This window comes from Hypanus sabinus, unplaced genomic scaffold (genome assembly GCF_030144855.1).
Source record: "Hypanus sabinus isolate sHypSab1 unplaced genomic scaffold, sHypSab1.hap1 scaffold_1834, whole genome shotgun sequence".
NCBI classification, from domain to species: domain Eukaryota; kingdom Metazoa; phylum Chordata; class Chondrichthyes; order Myliobatiformes; family Dasyatidae; genus Hypanus; species Hypanus sabinus.
This window is the reverse complement of record NW_026779922.1, coordinates 39,981-57,139: the sequence shown is the minus strand read 5'-3', so window position 1 is coordinate 57,139 and position 17,159 is coordinate 39,981. Positions and strand designations below refer to the sequence as shown.

General features: G+C 43.3%; 1 long non-coding RNA gene across 1 annotated transcript; it reads right to left on the bottom strand.

The window, feature by feature from the left end:
* Positions 1 to 831: 831 nt before the first annotated feature.
* Positions 832 to 16,763, bottom strand: LOC132387413 (uncharacterized). Its single transcript, XR_009509883.1, has 2 exons — positions 16,628 to 16,763; positions 832 to 5,183 (listed from the first exon to the last, which is right to left on the bottom strand). It is a non-coding gene; the product is annotated as an uncharacterized LOC132387413 (long non-coding RNA).
* Between the last annotated feature and the right edge of the window lie 396 nt (positions 16,764 to 17,159).

The window sequence follows — 17,159 nt, the reverse complement described above, 5'->3', positions numbered from 1 at the left end:
ACAAACCCTGGTTAGATCACACTTGGTTCAGTTCTGGTCACATTATAGGAAGGATGTGGAAGCTTTCAAGAAAGTGCAGAAGAGATTTACCAGGACGCTGCCTGGACTAGAGAGCATGTATTCGGAGGATAGGTTGAGCAAGCTAGGGCTTTCCCTTTGGAAAGGAAGAGGATGATGAGTGGCAAGATGATAAGAGGCATAGATCAAGTGGACAGTCAGAGACTCCCCCCCCCCCCCCCCCCAGGGTGGAAATGGCTAATGACGTGGGATAATTTTACAGTGATTGGAGGAAACTATAGTGGATATGGTGTCAGGTAAGCTCTTTACACAGAATAGTGTGTGTGAATAATGCCCTGCCAGTGGAGGGTGTTAGAAGCAGATAAAAATCATTTTTTAATTAAAAAAAACTTAAAAGATAGGCACATGGATGATAGAAAAATCGAGGGTTATGAGGGAAGGAAGGGTTAAAAGGTTGGCATAAAATTGTGGGCTCAATGCTCAAGTCTCCAGGGTGGGATCTGAACTCACAACCCTTTGTTTCAAAGGTTAATGAATTTACCCATGGCTAATGCCTGGTAACTCGATCACTATGTGTGAGCAGGACTGAAAGGCCAACCCTGATTTTCCTCGAAGTGGCCATTCCAGAAGATAGCTTAGAGCCCTGTCCGGGCCTGACTGTGGGAGATTTCAGCTCGGAGTAGCTGAAAAGGCCTGGCAGTTATTCAACATTGGACGTTCAGTGGAAGCAGTGACTTGTGATTCAACTCCCCAGATTCACAAAACCCACCCAGTAGGTAAGGTAATTACTACAAAGATTGGAATGATTCCTGGTCAAGCTTGAAGTCAAGTTTATTGTCATGTACACAAGTACGGTGAGTACAAGGACAATTAAAAAAACATTGCAGCATCATCACGTAGATTCTGAAAACACAGAACATAAATTATACACAAGTTAAGCACAACAGTGAAGCCAAAGTGAGCCACAACCAGTGATTTTTCTATAAAGGTCAGAGTTTAACTACAGAGACAATTAACTCACAGGTCTTGGACTTTGGTCTTGGCTGACACTGCATCTTTTATTTGTGCTGTTTCTCATTGTGGTCCTTCAGCCTGTGTGTTGATCACCTTCCCTTTCTCCCACTGTCTACTCTCTTATCAGATTCCTCCTTTTTCAGCCCTTTACCTTTCTACCTAACTTCTCCAGCTTCTCACTTCACCCTCCTCCCTACCCACCTACTTTCCCCCTCGTGGCTTCACCTATCACCTTCTCACATATACACCTTCTCCCTCCCCTACCATCTTATTCTAGTTTCTTTCCTCTTTCTAGTCCTGATGAAGGGTCTTTGATTGAAATGTTGACTCTTTATTCCTTTCCATGGATGCTGAGTTTCTCCAGCATATTGTCCTTGTCATTGCAGATCAAAGGTAACCTGTTAGCTCCAACAGATGCTGGAAATTCAAACAACACACACAAAATGCTGATGGAACACAGCAGGCCAGGCAGCATCTATAAGGAGAAGCACTGTCGACGTTTCGGGCCGAGACCCTTCGTCAGGACCCTCCTTAGTCCTGACGAAGGGTCTCGGCCCAAAACGTCAACAGAAACACCATTGTGTCTGGTTTACATGTTAGCTGTACAATTCCTTCTTTAAGCCTTTCCATCATGCCTTACAATTACAATTTTATAACTTCACAAATAAAATATTCAATTCTACACCCAAATGTATGTAGGGACTCAATTTCACTAGGCAGAATTCACCCCAATTGTTAAAGGTTAAGCTCGCAGTGTACGTTGCATGTTACGTCATATGTTATTACATTGGGGGGGGGGGGCTATTTTTCTTACATATTTACGATATCACCATGTGTTTGCTGGTAGAATAAAATGTACGTTAGAAGTAATTACACTCGTGTCAATTTTTGTCAACAATCCTACATTAGTGACTTCGACGCTCCTCCAGATGATTCCGGAGTGATTTTGCTCATCTTACAATCGTGACTGCAAATACCGTTGCTCTCAAGCTCACTGAATTCTGGCAGGAACATGCTGCCACTTGATTCACTCAGGCAGAGGCCCAGTTCAGTGTGGGGAATCTTGCAAGATGACACAAAATATTACGTCGTTGCAGCATTAGACAGCTCTATGTCAGCGGGGCGACGAGCGTCTTACAGCACCCCATGGAAGTCAGCAGGCATGAGACTCTTAAGCAACTCCTCCTAGAACTTTCCAAGTCTGAGCGCGGCTGTCAGCTCCTCTCACTGTCCGGCTTAGATGACTTCAAACCATTGGAGTTGATGGACCACATGTTGGCCCTCCTTGGCAGATATCAACTGTGTTTCATCTTCAGAGAGCTTTTCCTGCAACAACTACCAGGCAAGGTGCAGTCAGCTCTGGCTGATTCTCGCTAGAGCCCAGAGGTCTTTGAGGGGAGAGAGGCTGACGAGGTGTTTTCCATCACCAAGGGCCTGAGTAGCCATGCAGCTGGACGACTTTGCTGCCACCTGAACATGAGACACTCGCTGCAATTCAACAACGGTCTCCTACCCTGTGCTTCTACCATGCGAGGTTTGGGCCAAGAGCTAACAAGTGTTGCCCAACTGAAGGTTCAAGGAGTTGGGAAACAGAACGGTTGGCACTCGTTCGCTGCTATGGGGGTCGGCAGGTCAGGCAGTTTGTTGTCCATTGCAGACTGTTACTGGGCATTGTTTCTTCTGTGACACGTGCACTCAGCTGACCATCCTGCCCACATCTAATTGGACATATGAAGTGGGAAATATGGACAGTCTCTTGAAGTTGCGAACAGCAGTGCCATCTGGACTCTAAGTGTGAGGTGGCGCTGTGCTTTAGTGGGCAGAAGTTCTGCTGGAATTTTGTGTTGGTAGCACTGACTATACTCCTTTCAGGGGCCGACTTCCTCTGTGTCAACAGCCTTCTCGTTAATGTCCAGAACCGGTGCCTCGTCAACGCAGAGATTTTCTACTCGCAATCTGGCACACTCAGCGCCACTGGCACTTCAAAGTTGTCCTTTGCCCTTTCCACCACTGACAAGCCTACCTTCTCTACCTCTAAAAACGGGGTGGAGAAGTTAGCCATCGCCAAGGCTGAGTTTGATATCATGGAGTACCTGGGCACCGTCAAGTGGTCTAGAAGTCCATGGGCTTCCCCTCTCCACATTGTGCAGGGGGCATCCATGTGGTGATTACCGCCGCCTCAACAACGTCATGGCTCCTGACCGAAACTCTAACCTTCACATCCAGGATTTCTCTGCCCACCTCACAGGGAAAATTATTTTCTCAAAGCTGGACCTCATTCATGGTTATCATCAGGTCCTTGTCCACCCAAGTGACCTTCCTAAAACAGCTGTTATTACACTGTTTAGTTTGTGTTCCAAATGCCATTTGGCCCAGACCTGTCAGCACCTCATTGACGTGTTCTCAGGGATTTGCCATTCCTATTTGTTTACCTAGACGACATTTTGGTAGCCAGCTCTTCTAGGGATGAACATCTCCTACACTGGAGAATCCTTCTCGAATGCCTTAGTCAGCACGGGCTTATTGACAGCCTGGCAAAGTGCCAGTTTTGACTATCTGTGATCCTCAGCAGTTCCTCTGCTGACCAAAGTTGAAGCCATTAAGCATTTCCCTAGGCCAGTCACTGTTAAAGCCCAGCAGGAGTTTTGGGCATGGTGAACTATTATCACTGTTTCGTCATCAGAGCGGCTCAGCTCATGCCACCCTTCTACAAGGCCCCTAAGAGCAAAGCATCCATGGACTGGACGGAGGACAGGTCCAAGGTGTTCCCAGATGTACTGATCACTCTTACCATAGACGCGTTGGATTGTGGTGCATTGTTGGTCAATGGTGTTTGGCAGCCGATGGCCTTTTTTAACCACCAGCAAGTGCAAATACAACATGTTCAACTGTAAGCTTCTCGGCTGGCCCTATTGTCCTGTTTATTATTTACTGTAATGCCTGCACTGTTTTTGTGCACTTTACACAGTCCTGTATAGGTCTGTAGTCTAGTGTAGCTTTCTCTGTGTTTTTTTTTTACGTAGTTCAGTCTAGTTTTTGTACTGTGTCATGTAACACCATGGTCCTGAAAAACGTCGTCTCATTTTTACTATGTACTGTACCAGCGGTTATGGTCGAAATGACAATAAAAGTGACTTGACTTGGACTTGGTACATTTTGCTTTCTCCTAGAAGCCATCTATTTACGGCTTTTGTGGATCGAAAGTCCTTAACATTCACCATGGCTAAGGTCTCTAAATTTTGGTCTGCTTGACAGCAGCACCATCTTCCTTTTATTTCAGAGCTCACCACAGATATCCTGCATGGTGCAGGGAAGCATAACCTTGTGGCTGACTGCCTTTCCCAGTCCTTCACTGGTGCTGTCCATTCAGGTGTGGACTATGCTCAGCTGGTGGCAGACCAGGCCTCGGACCTGAGCATGCAGTTCGACAGACACAATTGAAATGGGTGAACATTGCTCTTGGTGACAGTGGCATCTCACTACTGTGTGATGTGTCAACAGGACAACCCAGGCCAGTTGACCCACCCCGCACGAAAAAGAAAAAAAAACAACTTGCAAACCCCAAACTCTCCCACCCCACAGAAACAAAACAGCGAAGATAGCAACAAATCTCCACCCCCACATCTGCACAGAAAAATGAGCGACAGTAACAAGCTCTGACCCCCTCATTCGCAAAAATGAACAGTAACAGTAGGCACACACATACCTACACCTATCAGATCACTCACCCACCAATTGGCCACAGGAAAGAAAACACCGAAAAACTGAAGGAAACTAATACAAAATACGGTCCAATCACATAAATTCGAGAACATCAAACAGCCCTTCCGTGACTCAGAACTTGCGCCCGGTTCGAAAACTTCTGTTGGGAGCAATTGCTGACGTTCTCTGCATTCACTTCAGTGGCCTCCATTGGGAACAATTGCTGACCCCTCCCGATTCACCTTGATGCTTCAATCTTCCTTGCTGCTTCAAGATGGAGTCGTTCATGACCCCATGTAATACCTCTGATCTTTTCCACCACTCAGCTCGTGTTCTCGGTCCTTTTCGGGTCCATGTCTCTGATCTCTATGAGGCAGTTCTCTGGGCACACTAGAGCACTAGATCATTCAATTGAATGCCAAACTGCATGTCACAGGCTCCCACAGTTTCTGTAACACAAACAAGACAAAAAAAGTACAAGCAGAAGGCATAGAAAAAAAGAAATAATTTAAGAGATTTGCTATCTGGAAGATGTCACCTGAGAACCGTTGTTCGCTTGGGCCATCTTGACCGCAAGGTCTCAAGATTTTAGGATTAGCTTTAGATTTATTTATCATATGTATCTCAAAACATGTGAAATGTGTCATTTGCATAAAATCACATCAAAGGATTGTGCTAGGCAGCCCTTTAGGGAGCCTTCCAGCGCCAACATTGCATTCCCACAACTCACTAACTTTAACCCTTGCATCTTTGAATGGGGGGAAACAGGAGTACCCAGATGGAACCCACATGGTCACTGGAAGAATGTACAAATCCCTTACATTGTAAAAACTCTGATCTTTCAGCTGACATGCTGTAAAACTTTGCTCTAACCACTATGCTACTGTGTTTTCCTTTGATCACCTGGAAAGACCATCTGCAGGTTTCCTTAAAGTGTCCCAATGCCCCAACTTAGAATTTTAACAATGGCCCTTCATTCAGCACTTGTTCTAAATCCTGGATCTCCCTGCCCAACAGGATGAGAGTCACAGAACAGAAACAATAGAAGGCGGGACTTCACCCACTGACTCTGAACCTGCTCCATGTAGTCACACTCCCTTGTTTTCACCAAAAAGCCCCACCAATTCTTTCCTGTCATACTGAGCACCTTTTAATATGCCACAGTTAAATTTAGCAACACCATTTATCTCTTCTTGTTTTCAACAAGTGCCTTCATTTTATGTTCTTGATCCCTCCATTAATGGGAACAGTTCCTCTCCATCTACTCTGTCAATTCCTTAATGTTCTTTAAAGTTGTCTTCTAGATTCCCTCATAACCTTCTCCGTTCCAAAAACACTCCTAGCTTCAACAGTCTCTCATTTCCTTCTCTACTGGTGTACAATGACTACAGTGTGTACCACTTGCAAAATGCAGTTACATACTGCAGTTGTTCAGCCAGGCTGCTTCCCAGAGCTCCTTCTAAACCTGCAATCTCTAACACCAAGAAGGACAAGATGGCGGCGCGACGCAGCTTGCAGCGGCCACTCCCGACCTGATTATCGGTTATTTGTGAAGCGGGGTGCCATGCGCAATCATAATCGAATGAAAAACGGACACGGGAGCACGGAGGAACATCGGGAAATCTCCAGGAAGGCCTTCTTCATTGCTGCTGCTGCTGTGAGGTCCAGGTCTCTGCTGGGAAGAACAGGCCCCCAGTCCTCGGGGTCACGTTGCTGATGGCCGTTGGCGGGGCCGTCTTAATATGCTCGGCAGAGGATGGTGCTCAGAGAAGCTGTGCTGGAGGGGACGGTCAGAGGCTCGGAGGTTCGACGGACTCAGAGTCTGCTGCAGTCAGGTTGCTTTCAGTGTGTGCTGCATCTGCAAGGCTGAGTTTGACGGAGCTTTCATTGTGTGCTGCGTCTGCGAGGCTGAGTTGGGCGGCACCATGGAAGTCCATAGCGGGGGTATTCCCTTCTGCCACTGGCGTGAGATGACAAGTCTATTGGGACCCTGAGGACTTCTGAAAACTGTGTGGTGGTTTCTTTTGAACTTATAGTCTTTTAACATCTTTGGACTATTTTTACTGTGCCCATGGTCTGTTATTTTTATCAACTATGCTATTGTTTGCACTGTTGTAACAATGTGGTTTTGAGCGGTCTTGTAGCTTTAGTTTTTGGTCTTGTTTGTCTGGTGGGATTGGAGCTCCTTTCTGGGGGACACGCTAAGATGGTAGCGCAATATTAATATGCAGCAGCCTCTCCGGACTCTGGATTGGGGATTGCCAAACGTTATGTAGATTTTCTGGTGTAGTCTGTTTTGTAATGTGTTTTTGTGATAACGTTCTGGAGGAACGTAGTCTTATTTTTTAACTGCCTTGCATTTGTGGTTCCTAAATGACAATAAACTGAATCTGAAGAAGGAGAAAGCCCTTAACTCCAAGTGGAGTCTTCGGGGCGCCGTCGTTACGGTGTTTTTTGTTTTAGCAGACTTTCTTATTTTTACAAGGCTGAGTTGCTAGCTCGACGCTCAACCCAGCACGGATGGAAAGCGTGCAAGGGAGCCGGCTGGATTCAAACTCTTTGCTCTGAAGTCTGGCGCTGATGCCACTACCAGCTAGCTGGACAAGAGGTAAATGGGAGCACCACCACTGGCAGGACCAAGATGTGTACTGTCCTGACTTGTAATTATATTGGTGGAGACTTAGCACCCTCTGACTAAATTAATTTCTCCTGAAGTCATGCCCTCTTGTTCTGGACTCCCCTACCATGGGAAATAACTTTGTCATATCCAACTTGTTCAGGCCTTTTAACATTTGGAATGTTAGATTCCCCCCCCCCTCATTCTCCTAAACCCCAGGGAATACAACCCAAGAGCTGCCAGACGTTCCTCATATGGTAACCCTTTCATTCCTGGAATCATTTTCGTGAATCTTCTCTGAACCTCCTTAATTGTCAGAAGATCCTTTCTAAAATAAGGAGCCCAAATTGGCACATAATACTCTGTGTAGTCTCACGAGTGCCTTATGAAGCCTCCCTGCTCTTAACACAAAGTACACTGCAGATGCTATGGTCAAATCAACACGTACAAGAGCTGGATGAACTTAGCAGGTCGGGCAGCATCCATTGAAATATGCAGTCAACATTTTGGGCCGAAACCCTTCGTCAGGACTGAAGAAGGAGGGGGCAGGGGCCGTATAAAGAAGGTGGGGGGAGGGTGGAAAACCAATCAGAGGAAAGATCAAGGGGTGGGGGAGGGGATAGGCAGGAGAGGTGAAGAAGGAATCTAAGGGGAAAGCATTATGGGTAGTAGAAGAAGGCAGAATCATGAGAGAGGTGATAGGCAGCTAGAAAAGGAGACAGAGTGAAAGTGGGATGGTGGAAGAGAGAGGGAGGGAATTATCAGAAGCTGGAGAATTCGATGTTCATACCAAGGGGCTGGAGACTACCCAGACGGTATATGAGGTGTTGCTCCTCCAGCCTGAGTTTGGCCTCATCATGGCAGTAGAGGAGGCCATGTATGGACATATCTGAATGGGAATGTGAAGCAGAGTTGAAGTGAGTGGCAACCGGGAGATCCTCTCTGTTGTTGCAGACGGAGCGGAGGTGCTCGACGAAGTGGTCCCCAATCTGTGTCGGGTCTCGCTCATCCCTACTCTTATATTCTATACCTCTAGAAATGAATGCCAACATTGCATTTGCCTTCTTCACAACCGACTCAACTTGGAGGTTAACCTTTAGGGTATCCTGCACAAGGACTCCCAAGACTTTGCTTCTCTGCATTTTGAATTCTCTCCCCATCTAAATAATAGTCTGCCCATTTATTTCTTCCACCAAAGTACATGACCATGCATTTTCCAACATTGTATTTCATTTGCCACTTATTTACCCATTCCTCTAAACTATCCAAGTCTCTCTTCAGGTTCTCTGTTTCCTCAACACTACATGCTCCTCCACCTATCTTTGTATTATCGGTAAATTTAGCCGCAAATCCATGAATCCCAAGTCCAAATCATTGACATATATCGTAAAAAGCAGCAGTCCCAACACTGACCCCTGTGCAACTCCACTGGTAACGTGCAGCCAGCCAGAATAGGATCCCTTTATTCCCACTCTGTTTTCTGCCAATCAGCCAATGCTCCACTCATGCTAGTAATTCCCCTGCAATTCCATGGGATCTTATCTTACCAACAATCTCATGTGTGGCACCTTGTCAAAGGCCTTCGGAAAATCTAAGTACATCACATTTATTGCATCTCCTTTGTCTACCCTGGTTGTAATTTCCTCAAAAAATTGCAGTAGGTTGGATCATGGCTGACCTGGCCATGGACTCCACCTACTTGTCTTTTCCCCTGTAACACTTAATTCCCCTACTATGCAAAAAATATATCCAACCTCGTCTTAAGGTAGCCTTAACAGTTTAATATGCCTCTAGGGCTACACCAGGAAGCTTTGTACTGCATTAAGTCACTAGTATTTTCTCATTGGTTAACTTTTTTAACTATAGTATTGAATAAATATTTTCTATTTGGATTATTATTACTTTTCAATTAAAATACAATTTGTCTTACAATACCTTGAAAAAGTATTCAGCCCCAAAACAATGATCACATTTTACTGTCCCATCTTCTAAATTTAAAGCATATTGAAGTAGGATATTTTTGAACTAATCTACAGAACATCATGTCAAATCCAATGAAAAATTACTAAACCTGTCAACTAAAAATTAGAAACCAAAATTGTGAGGGTGAAAAAATATTCATCCTTTGTAATTTCCCTCAGCTAACTTCCCTCAGCTGCAATATACTGCATTACCTTCCCAACTCACCCAACTTAATGATGTAGAAAATTAGATGATCATCTGTTTTCAATGAATTCATAAGAATAAATACCCCCTCTATCCCTAAGGTCCAACACTATAGTAAATTTTCAAAATGAAAACAAGAGCATTCAGGACAAGTCAGGGAAATGATAATAGAGAAGTACAAATCTGGGGAAGGGTACAAGACCATCTCGAAAGCAATGAACATACCTCGGAGCTCTGTGTAGTCCATCATGAAATCACAGCCACTTTGCCTAGGTCAGGCTGCTCCTCTAAACTTAGTCATCAGAGAAGAATGGTGCTTGTAAGAGAGACCACTGTGATGCCAACAGTCACTCTTAGTATGCTGCAGTTAGTGGCTGCAACTGGAGATGAAGTTCATGGCTCCACAATCTCTAAGGTCTTGCACAAAAAGGGTATTCATGGAAGAGTAGCAAGTAAGAAGCCCTGGCATTATAAAAAATACGTATCCTTGCCCATAACAACTTTCATAGCATCACTTAGAAGATACGGTAAAGATCCTGGATAAAGAGTTTCTAGCCTCTGCCAGAAAGCTTAAAACTGAACATGAAGTTTGTCTTTCATGACAACCCAAATCACACTGCCAAAGTAACCATAAAACAGCTTCAAATAAAGAAAATTGGTGTCCTTGAGTTGCGTAGTTATAGAGTCCTAACCTTAACCTGATCAAATGTCACTGGCATGACCTCAAGATTCCTGCCGATCGCTGCTCCCTAATTAACCTGGCACAACCCGAGCAATTTTTCGAGGAGGAATGGTCAAATCTTGCTCCATCATGTGTGAAGCTAATAAGACATCCAAAGAGACTATTGTTGGCTGTAATAGCTGTGAGAGGTGGTTGAACTAAGTACTGAGTAAATGAAGATGAATAGTATATTTGAACTGCTTATATTTCAAGTTTTGAATTTTTGGCCTCTACTGTGGAAAAATCCTTGGTTCTAAATCTCATTTATGTGAACAAAGGGTTAGGGGCTGAATACTTTTACAAGGCATTGTATGTCTATGGTAGAATAGTAGCTGTTCTGTGCTTGGCACCTTCTTTCTGCTCTTGAGATCCTCTCTTCAAGTAGATCCCTGTCACTATCTTGTTTCCGTTTTCCTTGTTCTATTAACTCTTCATAAAATGATTGTGAAGCAACTAGTTATAATGCCTCATTCCTGACTTCTAAAAGAACCTGGGAGTTAAACACCAGAATCCAATGATACCCTTTTGAAAGTCCACATCATTTCCAAAGTATGGTGCCCAGAACAGAACAATGCTACAATTGTGGACTAGCACTTCACATAGATACATCACGAGTCTTTTACTCTTGTATTCCTTTCCTCTATATTTATGAAACTTATCAAACATCTGCTTGCTTTCAGACATTTTCACCACCTGCCCTGTCTCTTTCAATTAACTTTGCATACTTAAGCTGTATATCTTCCCTCCTGAGAAAAAGAATGTTGTTCTCTCAAATTTATATTACTCCTCCTTACCTTTTTACAAGAGAAATGTGAAGTATGATTCGTCATTAAATTTCAACTGTCACTTATCTGCTCATTCCACTATTCGGTCTATGACTGTTTGATGTCTACGAGGATAGTTATAGTTCACTGATGTGAAGAATATAAGACATTGTGCACTAAATTATATTAAGAAAACCCTATTCCTAGTGTAGAGTAATGTAATTGGTAATGTACATAATTCATAACTACTGACAATGAGTTTGGGTTCATTTTAAGAAGCTGGTCTGATGTGATGACATAATTATGTAAAGCTCTTTGTGTTCAGTGCCTGAGTACAATAAAATGCCACTATTGTTTTTATTTGTGAAAACCTACCAGTAACATCTTCTGAAGGACTTGATTGCGCACCAGTCCAGTCCAACAAAAAACTATCCTCAATTCCTTTTCTGTTATGTTACTTAGCCGATTTTCTTTCCACATCTCCACAAAATCCTTTTATTCAATAGCCAGTAGTCTTAGGATGTGGCACTTTATCAAATATCTTTGGAGGTCCACATGTACATTAAGCAAATTTCCCTTGTCAGACTTTTCTGTCCTTCATCAAATTAGATCACATGATTTCCCTTCAACAAATCCTTATATGCTTTTTGCAATAAATCTAAGGAACAGCTAATTATACTCCTGATTTGTTTCTAGAGTTTAAATTGATTGGCCAGCAGCTACTGTGGGCGTGCCTTCATCAAAAGGACTGCATCAGCTGTCCACCAATTTATCAGGGATGAGCACAAATACTGGCCTTGTCCCGAAACGTCTGTGTGGGGTTTGCCAACGGTTTTCCACTTAGCAGGATATCCCATATTCGACAGGGGAAAATTGCATGATTGTGGGAATGGGACACCCCCCCCCCCCCCACACCTGATTCCGTACCTCAGAAGATGGACTTTCTGGACAGAACCAATACAACTTAAGTTTCTCGATGACCCCAAGGATAAACATGTGGACCAGAGGGTGGAATCCCACCCAGTTCGGCACAACAAGCACCATCCACATCTTTTTTTTCTGAAAATTCGTAAACTCTTTAGAATTTTCTCTATTTCTCCATAAATATGACCTAAAATGTGATCTGATCTTCACACGTCCTAAAACTAGATAAAGAGAACCCAGTTAAAGTAATAACACAAAAATTATACTCGTTCATTTATTTATTGAGAGAAATTATCCAATATTACATTAATTTGTTGGAAAAAGTATGTGAACATCTAGGATTATCAGTTCATTTAAAGGGGAAATTAGAGTTGGGTGTTTCAATCAATGGGATGACAATCAGGTGCGAGTGTGGGAGGCCCTGCCTGATTTAAAGAACGTAAACCTGGGTCTTCACTAACAAAGTCTGATCTTCAACACACAGGTTTTTGGAAGTGTGCCATGTCTCGATCAAAGGAGATTTCATGAAAAAAAAGTTGTTGATGCTCACCAAGCGGGAAAAGGACACAAAACCATTTCTAAAGAGTTTGGGCTCCTCAGTCAGGCAGATGGTGTACATTCAACACTGTTGTTACTCTTCCTTAGAGTGGTCGATCCAACAGAAATCACTCCAAGGGCAATCTGCATAATTTTCCAGGAGGTCATAAAGAACCCCAGGGTAACATCTAACGAGCTACAGGTCTCTCTTGCATTGGCTAATGTCAGTGTTCATGAGTCTACCATCAGGCAAACACTGAACAACAATGGTGTGCATGACAGGATTGCAAGGAGAAAGCCACTACTCACCATGAAGAACATTGATGACCGTTTAAAGCAGGGATGGCCAACCTATGGTGCATTGCACCCCAGTGATAACAATAAAAAAGTAAGCCTACTCACGCAAAAAGTATTAACCAAAAACCAATTTGTAGAAAAAAAATCTATAACAGGAATTCAAGTAGCTCAGAGCTAGAAATGGGTTTTACTGAGATTAAATCTAAAATTTAGAATTATTTTTTGCGATTTTATTATTTCGTGCACATCTTTTGGCAAATGTCTTCTTTCACATTAATCTGTTTTCAATTAAAAAATGTGCAGTCAAACTAAGAAAGAAGAACTTTTGTTCTGCAGTCATTCCATAACTGTTCAATACACGTTTGATACTTGTTTGATCCTGAGGTGCCGGGCGTCTGCACCAGCGGTGCGTCGCAGGTTTTTGCCAGTCAGTTTACAATCGACACTCGTGCACTACGGAGTTGTGCTTTGTTCGTCCTTTGTGAACATTTGCAGTTTTGTGCTTTTTTGAAAATTAAACCATGTTTTTACAATCAGTTACCCATCACAGTGCAAAAGAAAAGCAGAAAGTGATAGTAAGCGTGAATTCAATTAACAGTGGGAAAATGAGTTCTTATTTATAGCGGGTCCGTCAGGAAAACTGTTGAGCATTGTTTGTGAAAACACTTCCTCACATAATAGAAGACATGATCTTAATAGACACCATAAAACACAACATCAGACTGAAATAGAAGGAAATCTGAAGCCAGTGCTTGGGTCTGAGTTACGGAAAGATTCAATATGTGATTAAAAAAAAGGAAGAGATCAAAAGAAGATAAAATATATTTGTTAAAAGTCTCATTAAGGTAAGTAATGGTTATCATGTTTTTATATTAAATCAATATATCATGTAAAAATGCTAAATATGTCACACCAATTACTTAAAGCAAAGGTTCACATACTTCTTCCAATAAATACATGTAATATTGAATAAGTTTTCTCAATAAAAGTGGAAGAAGTATGATTTTTGTGTTATTTAATTGGGTTATCTTGACCGAGATTTAGGATTTGCATGAAGATCTGATCACAGTAAGGGTAAAAAGACCCTAATGGGTGTTGTGTACAGGCCCCCAAACAGTAGCGTGGATATTGGGTACAAGTTGATTAGGGAGTTAACATTGGCATGTGCTAAAGGTAATGCAGTCGTTATGGGAGATTTCAACATGCAGGTGAACTGGGAGAATCAGGTAGGTGCTGGACCCCAGGATAGGGAGTTTGTGGAGTGTCTAAGGGATGTATTTTTGGAACAGCTTGTGCTTGAGCCAACCAGGAACGAGGCTATTTTGGACTTGGTGATGTGTAATGCACAGGAATTGATAAGTGATCTTGAAGTAAAGGAGCCATTAGGAAGTAGTGATCATAACATGATAAGTTTTTATCTACAATTTGAGAGGGATAAGGGCAGATCAGAGGTGTCAGTGTTGCAATTAAATAAAGGAGACTATGGAGCCATGAGGGAAAAGCTGGCCAAAGTTAAATGGGCGGATGCCCTGGCAGGAAAGACAGTGGATCAGCAGTGGCAGATATTCTTGGGGATAATACAAAAGATGCAAAAGCAGTTCATTCCAATGAGAAGGAAGGATTCAAAGAGGGGGAAGGGGCCACAGTGGTTGACAAAGGAAGTCAGAGATTGTATAGCATTAAAGAAAAAGAAGTATGACAGGGCTAAGATGAGTGGGAATACAGATGATTGGGAAAGTTTTAAGGAACAGCAGATCTTAACTAAAAAAGCAATACGGAGAGAAAAAATCAGGTATGAGCTCAGTCTAGCCAGGAATATAAAAGTGGATAGCAAAAGCCTTGTTTAGCTATGTGAAGAGAAAGAAGATAGTTAAGAACAATGTTGGCCCCTTGAAGAATGAATTGGGAGAAATTGTTATGGGAAACAGGGAAATGGCAACAGAATTTAATGCGTACTTTAGATCTGTCTTCACCAGGGAGGACACAAGCAATCTCCCAGATGTATGGATGGACCAGGGTCATAAGATATCAGTGGAATTGAGACAGATTGACATTAGGAAAGAAACTGTGATGAGTAGACTGGTAGGACTGAAGGCTAATAAATCCCCGGGTCCAGATGGTCTGCATCCGAGGGTTCTAAAAGAGGTGGCTCAGGAAATTGCGGATGCATTGGTAATCATTTTCCAATGTTCCTTAGATTCAGGATCAGTTCCTGAGGATTGGAGAGTGGCTAATGTTATCCCACTTTTCAAGAAGGGAGGGAAGGAGAAAACAGAGAACTATCGCCCTGTTAGCCTAACGTCAGTCGTGGGGAAGATGCTTGAGTCCATTATTAAGGACGAAATAGTGGCATATCTTGATGGCAGTAATAGAATTATGCCGAGCCAGCGTGGATTTACCAAGGGCAAATCAAGCTTGACTAATCTGTTGGAGTTTTTTGAGGGTGTAACAAGGATGTTAGACGAGGGTAAGCCAGTGGATGTTGTGTACCTAGATTTTCAGAAGGCATTCGATAAGGTGCCACATAGGAGATTGGTGAGTAAAATCAGAGCTCATGGCATTGGGGGCAGGGTTTCAACATGGATAGAAAACTGGTTGGCAGATAGAAAGCAAAGGGTAGCAGTGAATGGGTGTTTCTCGGACTGGCTGGAGGTGACTAGTGGGGTACCACAGGGCTCTGTATTGGGACCACAGCTCTTTACGATTTATGTCAACGATTTAGATGAGGGCATTGAAAACTATATCAGCAAGTTTGCTGACGATACTAAACTGGGTGGCAATGTGACATGCGAAGAGGACGTTAGGAGAATACAGGGAGACTTGGATAGGCTGGGTGAGTGGGCAGATACTTGGCAGATGTCATTCAATGTGAATAAATGTGAAGTTATCCACTTTGGAAACAGGAACAAGAGGGCAGAGTATTGTCTGAACGGTGTAGAGTTAGGTAAGGGAGAAATGCAAAGAAAACCGAGAAGTCCTAGTTCATCAGTCAATGAAAGTGAATGAGCAAGTGCAACAGGCAGTGAAGAGGGCAAATGGAATGTTGGCCTTTATTACAAGGGGAATTGAGTACAAGAGCAAGGATGTCCTTTTGCATTTGTACAGGGCCCTGGTGAGACCACACCTGGAATATGTGTACAGTTTTGGTCTCCAGGTTTGAGGAAGGACATTCTGACAATTGAGGAAATGCAGCATAGATTCACTAGGTTGATTCCTGGGATGGCAGGGCTGTCTTACACAGAGAGATTGGGATTGTACACACTGGAATTGAGGAGATTGAGAGGGGATCTGATTGAAACGTTTAAGATAATTAAAGGATTTGATAGGATTGAGGCAGGAAATATATTCCAGATGTTGGGAGAGTCCAGTACCAGAGGGCATGGATTGAGAATAAGAGGTCAGTTATTTAAAACAGAGTTGAGGAAGAGCTTCTTCTCCCAGAGAGTTGTGGAGGGGTGGAATGCACTGCCTCCGAAGATGGTGGAGCCCGATGCTCTGGATGCTTTCAAGAAGGAGCTAGATAGATATCTGATGGATAGGGGAATCAAGGGATATGGGGACAAGGCAGGGACTGGGTATTGATAGTGAATGATCAGCCATGATCTCAGAATGGCGGTGCAGACTCGAGGGGCCGAATGGTCTACTTCTACACCTATTGTCTATTGTCACATTTTAGGTTATATTTATGCAGAAATAGAGAAAATTCTAAAGGATCAAGGATATTGCACCAATACACACCAAAGGGTTGGCATAAAACCATTTTAGAGACGATGGGCGTCTATTGCCGCGAAGACGGCCCAGTGACCCTGATTGAAAGGGATTACAATCCTCTGCTATCAAATTCCTCCTCCTCCTCCAGTCCTTTACCTTTCACCCCCACCTGGTTTGTCCTCTTCCCGTCCCCATCTTTCATCCTGAGGAAGGGTGGATACTGCCTGCGCTGAGCTGCTCCAACACACTGTATTTGTGTGTGTTGCTCGGGACGACGCGTGCACTTTGGCACCTCGCTCAGAGCCAAGGGAATAAAGAATGTCGGAGGCCTAATGCCAGTTCCGATGTTTTTAATTCGCAAGATCATGTTGCTTTCTTTTTTTCAAAAGAAGTTGCAACAGAATTGCTTCAATTATAAAATAAACGACTTTCTGGAAAGGGAGGAGGCGGCGACGTATTTGATTGAACTCCGTGTTCCCCAATAGGATGGAAGAGATTCGCGACTCTGGCAAGCATTAACCAATCAATAATTGATGACGTCTCTGTAATTGAGGCTGCATAGGTGATTGACGTTTACATGGTCCAACCAGAACGTAGCATCTACGGAGCGCGCCAATTATCAATTAAAACGGAAGAAAATCTGCAGATGCTGGAAATCCGAAGCAGCACACACGAAATGCTGGAGAAA